The sequence below is a fragment of the Grammomys surdaster genome, unplaced genomic scaffold, assembly GCF_004785775.1.
Source record: "Grammomys surdaster isolate TR1022 unplaced genomic scaffold, NIH_TR_1.0 318, whole genome shotgun sequence".
Taxonomy (NCBI): domain Eukaryota; kingdom Metazoa; phylum Chordata; class Mammalia; order Rodentia; family Muridae; genus Grammomys; species Grammomys surdaster.
Window position 1 is genome coordinate 523432 of NW_021604737.1, and position 10302 is coordinate 533733.

Genomic DNA, 10302 nt, shown 5'->3' on the forward strand with positions numbered 1-10302 from the left:
GGCACTATTAGAAGGTGTGGCTCTGTTGGAGTAGGTGTGGCCTTGTTGGAGTAGGTGTATCACTGTGGGTGTGGGCTTTAAGACCCTCATCCTAGCTGCCTAGATGCCAGTATTCTGCTGGCAGCCTTCAGAGGAAGATGTAGAACTCACAGCTCCTCCTGAACCATCCCTGCCTGGATGCTGCCATGATTCCACCTTGATGATGGACTGAACCTCTGAACCTGTAAGCCAGCCCCAATTAAATGTTGTCCTTGTAAGAGTTGCCTTGGTCATGGTGTCTGTTCACAGCAGTAAAACTCTAACTAAGATAGAAGTTGGTACCAGGGACTGGGGTATTGCTGTGATAGGCTTGATCATGCTTTTGTTTGGAAGAATGTGGATTTGGAGACTTTGGATTTGGAAAGCCATGGAATGTTTTCAGTGGGGCTTCATGAACCATCCTAGTAGGAATATGGAAGACTTTGTTGGCTGTAATTGATTTGAACTGTGCAGACCTGGTCCAAGATGTTTCAGTGGAGAAGAACTTCAGTATGTGGCCTAGAGACTGTTTTTGTAGTATTTTTGTGAAGAACATGGCTGCTTTTTGCCTTGTCTGAAGAGTCTGCCTGAGCCTAAGGTGAAGAGATTCAGATTAATTGCATTGACAAAAGAAGTCTCAGAAATGCCCACCATAGACTTTATTCTCTGGTTGAGTCTCATGAAGAGTGTTTTGAATAAGCATAGCAAGCTTAGAAAGGAAAAAATATAAAATATGTAGTTCAAGTATTAAAGGGGCATCAGGAAGTGAAATGGAACTGAATCCTATGTTCTAGGAGATAACAGATTAAGGGATTTAGGGGCAAGATCCTACCCAGCTAAATTTAGATCCAGGCATGGTGATACACACCGTTAATCCCGGGAGATAAAGCCAAGCAGATCTGAGTTCAAGGCCAGCCTGGCACTGCAAGTTCTAGATGAAGAAAAGTTAAGTCTAGGTGTGATGGTACACACCTTTAATCCCACTGAGACAGGCATGCAGATCTCTTGAGTTTAAAGTCTGTCTACAGAGCTAGTTCCAGGACAGCTAAGCTTAGGGAGTGAAAGAGTTGGAAAACAGAAAGCTGGTGATAATGTAATATATCAAGGGGGCTCTAATGGCTATTGCTGGTTGTCAACTTGACTATCTCTGGAATGAACTACAATCCAGAATTGGAAGGCTCACCTGTGTTCCATATCTTGAGGCTGGGAGATACAAGTTTCTGACCTGGATCTTGGCATGGAGATCTTGAGGCATAGTGGCTATGAATCCCAGAAGATTAAGGCAAGGAGATCTCTGAGTTCAAGGTCAGCCTGGGACAAAACAAGTCCCAGATCCAGGCATGGTGGTATACACCTTTAATCTGGGCCACACCTTCTACTGGAGACCTACATTGAAAGAAGATTCACTCTTTGCCTGGTTGCATTTACTTGCCAGCACATCTGTTGGAATCTACTAGCCTTGTGGGACTGAGCAACTACTGGATCCTTGGACTTTCCGTTCACAGCTAAATATTGTTGGGGAATTGGACTACAGACTGTAAGTTATCATAACAAATTCCCTTACTATATAGAGACTACCCATAAGTTCTGTAACTCCAGAGAACCCTGACTAATACAGGGCCAAGTTCCAGCCCCAGCAAGCAGCAGAACAAGCAGCTTCGGCCATGTGGCTCTGGCTTTAGAGTGAAAAATAGAAGGGACTAGTGGGACAATTGATGCTGGTTAGCTGGAGTTAAGAAATTAGTGATGGCTGGGTGGTGGTGGCGCACGCCTTTAATCCTAGCACTTGGGAGGCAGAGGCAGGTGAATTTCTGAGTTCGAGGCTAGCCTGGTCTACAGAGTGAGTTCCAGGACAGCCAGGGCTATACAGAGAAACCCTGTCTCGAAAAACAAAAACAAAACAAACAAAAGCAAAACAAAACAAAAAAAAGAAATTAGTGATGATTAAGAAGAGACCAGCATCTCTGAGGTGAAATCTGGGAAGTGTTTTCTGAGAGCACAAAGAAGCCGTTCTAGAGATAGCCAAGGCTATACCTCATGCTACAGCTGTACTTGGTAATGTGTAAGAATCACCCAGGTGGTACTGGTTTTGAATGTGGCTTCTTAAAGGAGAGCTGTACCTCATTATTTTTCCAATGGCCATTCATAGTTTGGGTGAATTCTGAAATTTTCTTCAAAAAGTTGCTATAAATTTAAATGAGGGGACTAGAAAGATGGTTTAGGGATTAAGAGCACTGGCTGGGGCTTACATTCCCAGTACCATAAGAAAAGCTCACAACCATCTCTAACTCCAGTTCCAGGGGATCTGATGCACTGTTCTGGCCTCTGCAGCCACCAGGTATGCAAGTGATAAACAGACATACATGCAGACAAAAGACACATATACATAAAAATAAAAGTAATTTAAACTTTAAAAAAAAAAGAAGGAAGGAAGGAAAAAAGAAACTCCAAGGGATGGAGAGCTAGCTCAGAGTTTAAGAGAACTGGCTTATCTTCCAGAGGTCCTGAGGTCAATTCCCAGCACCCACATAGTAGCTCACAACCATCTATAATGGACCCAGTGTCCTCTTTTGGCATGCAGATATACATGCAGACAGAACACTAATATACATGAAATACATACATCTTAAAAACAAAACAAAAACTCATATTTTTGTTTGCTTGTTGTTGTTGTTTTAAAGAGGAAGAGATGTCATGTTATGCCTTGACTCCAACCTTAATTCCAGGAAACTTCTTTTCCAAAGTCAGAGAAACTACTGGTATACTACATTAAAATCTTCAGTTTGAGATTGGAAGGTGTGCTTGGGTTTTGAACAGGACTAGCAGGCAGATTTAGAAGCAAGGGACTGCCATAATGGGGTGGGTGAGGGCCAGTGAGAGAGGGTTAAATATGCTAAGAGAAGGACTCATAGACGTCCAACCTTCTGGCTTCATTCTAGCTAAATCAGGCCTCCAGATTCCCATCCACCTGCTTTGCAGTTCCCAGCCACAGGTTCCCATAACTACACTCCCTGCTTCAGTCTCAGCTGGACCCAAAGAGACAGTTAAACCTCAGCACTCCACTCCCCATCCTCCCTTGCCCCTTGCCTGCCTCTCCCGTTTACCTTGGGGTGATGCAGTGATAGACTAGAATGGGACATTCTGGGTGGCCCATGCTGGGGCAACCCTCCCCACAACAGTCAAGCCATGTGACCAACTTAGTATAAAAGGGAGTTTATTTGAGAAGTTAAAGAGGGTAGAGGCAGAGAAAGGGGGACAGAGGAGGACAGAAAGAAAAGATAGGAAGAGATGAAGAGTGGAAGAGGGGAAGAGGCCAGCTGGCCAAGGACACATGGGGAAGATGTGTGTGTGTGTGTGTGTGTGTGTGTGAGAGAGAGAGAGAGAGAGAGAGAGAGACAGAGACAGAGACAGAGACAGAGACAGACAGAGACAGACAGAGAGAGGAGAGAGAACCCAAGAAGTCCTTATATGTGAGCCAGGCTCATACATGGCTGTTGCTAGGTAACTGTTGGGTGGAGTCCAGAGGGACTGGCTAACAGGGTGGACAGTCCCTCCAGTCATGGAAATTTCTTTCTGCTATCTAACTTCCAAGTGTTCTCTTCCTTACTTGCTTCAGACCATGCTGAGCTCTTCCAGTACATTCTTGCACTTGTAAGGATTCCTGTATCTCTTTTCCCAGCTATCTTAGGGTTTTTCTGCTGGAAACAGACACTATGACCAAGGCAACTCTTATAAGGACAACATTTAATTGAGGCTGACTTACAGGCTTAGATGTTCAGTCCATTATCATCAAGGCAGGAGCATGGCGTTCAGGCAAACTTGATGTAGGAGGAGCTGAGAGTTCCTCCTCATTATCTGAAGGCCACTAGGAGAAAACTGGCTTCCAGGCAGCTAGGATGAGGGTCTTAAAGCCCATGCCCACAATGACACACTTCCTCCAACAAGGCCACACCTACTCCAACAAGGCCATACCTCCTAATAGTGCCACTGCCTATGCCAAGCATATTCATACCACCATACCAGCTTAATAGGAGACAGCCACAGAAGCTCCTGTGAACTACAAATAGAGTTTGAGAAGCCTGGGGATGAAAATAGGACAGTCTGCTGGAGTCACCTAGGCAGAAGAGATCCTACCTGTTGACTTCTGTGCATGTGCATACACACACACACACACACACACACACACACACACACACACACACACAAACAGAGCCAGCCTTGTTAGTTAATAAGGCCGCTCTGCCAATGGTAAGGAACTGGCCAGGATGGGAGGCCCAGACACCAATCAGACCTTTTCTATACCTCTGAGCTTGAAAGAGGAGATCCAAGTTTTTATATCTTCTGCCTGTATCATGATGGACCTGGAGTTAAGGATGCTTCTTCCTTCTCTGCTTTTCACCAAGCCCATGCCTTTGGAGCAGCATCCCCAGTGTCCACAAAGCTCCTGTTATCTAACTGTAACCCATTCCAGTGCCCAGATCTTCTTGCTTATTCTTCAACCTGGTCCTTGCCAGGCAGTGGTGGCACATGCCTTTAATCCCAGCACTTGGGAGGCAGAGGCAGGCAGATTTCTGAGTTCGAGGCCAGCCTGGTCTACAGAGTGAATTCCAGGACAGCCAGGGCTACACAGAGAAACTCTGTCTCAAAAAACCAAAAAACAAAAAAAAAACAAACAAAAAACAAAACAAAACACCTGTTCCTGTTCCTGTCTTTCTGCCCTTATACTCTAATGCTCCAAGGTATGTTATCACCCTGGCACAAGGGGTTTCCTGTCTCTGCAGGAGGATAAATTGCTGTTGTGTGACAAGACTTCCTGGAGAGACAAGTCTACTTGTCTACTCACCCCAGATAGGGAACCTATGACAGACCAAAGAATGAATACCATCCAAATCCAACTTGGTGAGTTTTATTTTTATTTTTTATTCTTATTTATTTATTTGGTTTTTCAAGACAGGGTTTCTCTGTGTAGCCCCCCTGGCTGTCCTGGAACTCACTCTGTAGACCAGGCTGGCCTCTACCTCCCAAGTGCTAGGATTAAAGGCGTGCACCACCACCGCCCGACGATTTGGTGAGTTTTAATCGGGTTACTTTCAGGAGTATGGGTGAAGGTTATAGGAGTAGGGGTGAGGGAGCAGAAATGACTCATAAACAACTGCATCACCACAAGCCAAGCTGCAAAGACTAGCTGCCTAGAAGAAGCAGAAACCATCTGAGCTGCCTGGAAGAGGTTCAAAGCAACTGAGTCACTTGGGAGAGACACTTCCAACCTGATGTGCTGTGTCAAGCTGTGCAGGGTGATCCGAGCTCTCAGCTTTTGTGGGCTGTCATCTATACTGGGGTAGATTTTGGTTGAGGTTGTATTGCTTTCACACCATAATAATTTCAAAAGACTGCAAACTGAAGAAACCCTGCAGGTCTGGGATTGTAAAATGAGGGCTGTCTCTTACACCACAATGAAGACTGGCCGGGCTCAGCCCTCCCTTGAAAGGGAAGGAGCGCCTCCCGGTGGAAGAGAAGAGTGCAGGAGAGCTTGCATTATATTTTAACCCCGGGGTCTTTTGCTATCCGGGAAGGATAAAACCACACCCTCCTCAGTTTGCATCTCTAAAGCAGATGGGATATAGCTCTATTAAGTTTTTTTTTTTTTAGATCCTTTATTTTAGTTTTCCAAGATAGGATTTCTCAAGACAAGATTTTATTTATTTTATGTGAGTACACTGTAGCTGTCTTCAGACACATCAGAAGAGAACATCAGATCCCATTATAGCCACCATGTGGTTTCTGGGACTTGAACTCAGGACATGTAGAAGAGCAGTCACAAGCTCTATTAAGTTAAAAGATAGTTTTTATTGGTCTGTCTCTGTATACACATCACAACAGCTACAGCTCTGCCTATGCAGGTCGGAGGACAACTTTGTGAAGTCTGTCCTATCCTTCCACCTTTTCTCTCTTTATTTTCTTTCTTTTTGAGACAGAGTTTCTCTTTGTAGCCCTGTCTGTCTTGAAACTCAATATGTAGACCAGGCTGGCTTTGAATTAGAAATCCACCTCCCATTGCCTCCTGAGTGCTGGGATTAAAGGCATGCACCACCATGCCCAGCTCTTCCTCCACCTCTATATAGATTCCAGAGATTGAACTTGGTTTACTAGGTTTGCACAGCAAGTGCCTTTATCCTCTGAGCCATCTCAGTGGTCCAAGAAACATTTATTGATCACTTACTTTATGCAAACTGCTGGGTAGGATGAATGTAGTAGGTCTTGAATGTGTTCATTAGCATCTTTGACGGTACCAAGTTGGACAAAGGTCCACTCAAGACAATGCTACTCCCCACCTAAGACTGACTCCAGGTCCTCTAAAGATCCTGCTGGAGAAATTCCACCATGCCACCTTACAGATAAAGACTAAAGACTCCTGGCCAGATTAGCATTGGGAGCCTACCTAACCTAACAAATAGGACTCCCAGTCCTGAAGCCTCTGGACTGCTGGAGCAGATTCAAGTGGCCTGCAGCCTTGCTGGGCTGACACAGGAAAGCAAGTCACACCTAGCTGGCCCTCTGTAAGGCAGGAAATGGCAAAGGATACTTATGTCTGCAACTTGTTACTTTCTCTCTGAGCTTTGCTTGGGGGAAACCAATATCATTGGGACCAGGAAAGAAAGCTTTCTCTCAGTCTTGTAGAGTCCTAAGTGTTTGTTACTGGTCACTGAAACCACGGGTGGCCTAGACTATGTGATGAGCCTGTGTGCCAGGCTGAGGGATGACTATAGTGCCAATAGCACTCTCTAGCAGGGGCTTAGAAACACTAAGATGGGAAGAAAAGGTGCTGAAAGATGAATGCCTGTCACACTCTTCAAGATAGGGTATCTCTGTGTAGTCCTGGATGTTGTGGAACTCCATAGACCAGGTTGTCCTGAGAGCCATCTGCCTCAGTCTCTCAAGTGCTGGGACTAAAGCCGTGAACCAGTGTCACCCTGCTCGTGTGCCACTCTCTTTGCAGGCTATTTAATCCTCGTTATGGCACTGTCAAGTGGGTTGTGGTAAATGAGAAAAATGGGTCAAAAGCATTAACTTAGCTAGGACCTCCCAGTTTGGATGCATGTGAAGTCTGACAGTTTCTAAGCTTATGCCCTTGCTCTTTCTACCAGAGCAGGTTCTGGTGGTGCCAAAGAGGGGACAGATTGGGCTTCTTGGAGGAACACTTGAGCTGGGCTATAAGACACAGGAATGTAGCTCCAGTCTTGCCATTCCTTTATATAGTACATTGAAGCTGGATGTTATCGTATAAGCCTTGGCCCCTCTCACGAAGGAAGTCTTACTTAGACTAAAGGCTTGGCTTTAGAATTGTGGAGAATCCTAAGAATAGAAGTGCTGATCAGAGTCTTCAAGGAAAGTGAAAGGCAGATAAAGAGACCAAAAAAATGGGTCAGCTTCCAGAGGAGACATAAGGGACAAACAGAAAAGGAGGAGGCAGAGAGGAAGCAGGCGGCCAGTGGCAGAGAGCATGTTCAACAGAACAGTGGTGGATATCAGACTGAAGGCACAATGGGGTGGAGTAGAGCTGACCCTGGGCCCTGGGAACAGATACATGAATCCCTCAGAGGTTTAGCCCATTACCATCATGGTGAGAAGCATGGTGGCATGCAGGCAGATGTGGTACTGAGAAAGGAGCCGAGAGTTCTACATCTGTACAGCAGGCAGCAGCAGCAGCAGATTGAGACACACTTTATCTAATAAAGCCTCCTAATAGTGACACTCCCTATGGAGTGGGGTCTATGGAGGGCATTTTTATTCAAACCACCACAGGCTCCTTTAAAGTGATGCTCCCAAACTCAATTTTCCAAACTATCATCTGGATCCGTATCTCCTCAACTGTGACATAAAGAGCAAGCTGGCTGTGGTGTTTGAATTCAAAGAGAAGCTGGCTCTGGATGGAGGATTGTCCTTCCAACCTTGTGAGAAAGGTAAAGGGGAACAGCCAAAACAAGTCAAGAGTAAAAATACTGTGTCCTTGAAAACAGAACAGAGAACAACACATTTCCAGCATCTTTTCAGCTCCCAACTGTCTCAAATAAATTTTGTCAATCATGGGCCCCAGTTGCTTATCTGCTGCTCTACTGTTTTTCTGCTACCTGTTAAAACTCACTCATTTAAACGCTAAGGCAGGACTTGAATGGCTTATTCCCCAGATGGAATGAACTGTTGAGATTCAGGTGCCGAATGTGAGTTACCCCATATGCCCAGATGATTGTTTCCCATGCTTGGGTGTACTCACTTCCCATCCCCTTATCCAAACAGCAGACAGCTTACTTAGCTCCACCTAAAGAGTGGGTTTGGATTGGAAAAAAAACAGTCCATGCCTGATTGTCATAGGGTAGCCTACTGGCAGGAACACCATCTCACAATCAGAGAGGAGGGCTGAGAGAAGCCTATTTGCTTTTTGGGGATGACAGATGGAACAGCCATGGGATGTGTTCCCATTGGTTAACCCAGGACAGAATGCTTTCAAAATTACCAACAGAACTGCTGTAATGACACGCAAGGAAACAACAGCTGTACCCAATTTTGGCACGCATATAAACTAGTCTCCACGACTTGCTGGCTGCAGAACAATATTCTAGGAACACACATCTCCCAGAAAAATTCCACAACATCTCAGTGTGTGTGAGTGTGTATGCATGTGTGTTACCAGGCTTAAACCAATAAAATACATGCTAATTTAAAAACCTAAATATAGCTTGATGTAGAGGTAAAACTTTTAAAATCCCAGGACTTGGGGAAGAGAGGCCAGTGGAGTTCTGTGAGCTTGAGGCCTGTCTGGTCTACTTATTAAGTTCCAGGTCATCCAGGGCTACATAGTAAGGTTGTTTCAAAAAGCAAACTTTAAACCTTTTGAACATGGAGCCTGAGGAAACCAATAAAGGATGTTAGCACCATTAGAGAAACTAGCTTGTGAATTGTTGAGGTCCTAAACCAACCCGTACCCACAGTGGGATGAAGGTGTACAGGGCACAGTAACGGCATTGGTGCTTGAGGAAGGCATTGGAGGCTGTGCATCCACCCAGCTCTCATCCTTCATCATCTCTCTGGCCTCAGAAGGGTAAGAATGATGTTCCAAGAACTGCCCCAGTCTGCACAAGAGGACAGGACAACTTTGCATGATTACTGTGTACTACATTGTCACCAACCCTGCTTGCAAGAGCTCTCTGCCTTCCAGAAGACTCCCCAGTTCACAACTTCCCCATAGCACACATTGCCTTCAACATCAGATAGTCAAAACACTACCTGACAGAGGCCCCACATAGCCTAGCAATGTGTAGGGATCTTGGACATGGCTCGCTCTCTCTCTCTGTCTCTGTCTCTGTCTCTGTCTCTGTCTCTCTCTCTCTCTCTCTCTCTCTCTCTCTCTCTGTGTGTGTGTGTGTGTGTGTATAAGTGTGGGTGTTCACAGAAGACAGAAGGGAGCACTGGATCCTGCTGAAGCTGGAGTTACAGGTGACTGTGAGTAGATCAAAGTGGGTGCTGCAACCTAACCTGGATCCTCTGCAAGAGTAGTCAGCACTCTTAACTTCTGAGCTCTCTCTCCTGGCCCTGTACACATAAATCTTTAAAAAACATTTTCTGGTTGCTATGGCAATCTGCAGGCCTGGTGCTGCTGCTTTTCAGTTGGGGGTGGGGTGGACTTCTGTCAGCATTTCTTTCTGCCTGACTAACAGCTCATCAGCTGTGGGCTGTCTGTGGCTTCTTTCCCCCTGAGGCTTTGGCTTGCTGGTGGTTAGAAGGCTGTCTGAAAACTGGAATAAGGGATGCGGGAGTACACCCTAACTGACCATCTACCGCACTGCTTTCCCCTTCCTAGTAAGCAATATTCCATAGTCTGTTTCTATGCAGAACTTGAGTACTCCAGGTCAAATCATACGGTATCTCTTCGGTTCTACACTGTTTTGTTTTTTTTTTAAGTTGGAGAGTAAGGGACTTTACCTTCAGAGGTAAACACAGGAAAGGCAGGATCTTCTGAAAGATTTATTAAGCCATTTAAGTATGCATGGATGGAACAGTGGGGGCGTTTGGGGGGGACTTCCACTTGATGTCCTATAGTAGGGCAAATGTAGGGCGAGAGCTTCTTCGAGCCGGGAACAGAACAGATCCGAACCTCGCAGACAGGGCGGCTTCCTGGTCTGGACCCCGCCCACCAGCAGCCTAGAGAGCCGGAAGTCGGAGAGCCCAGCTGAAAACTGGTGGACGCTAGGACCCGGGGCTGCGGGTCATGGGGGGGGGCCCGGATGC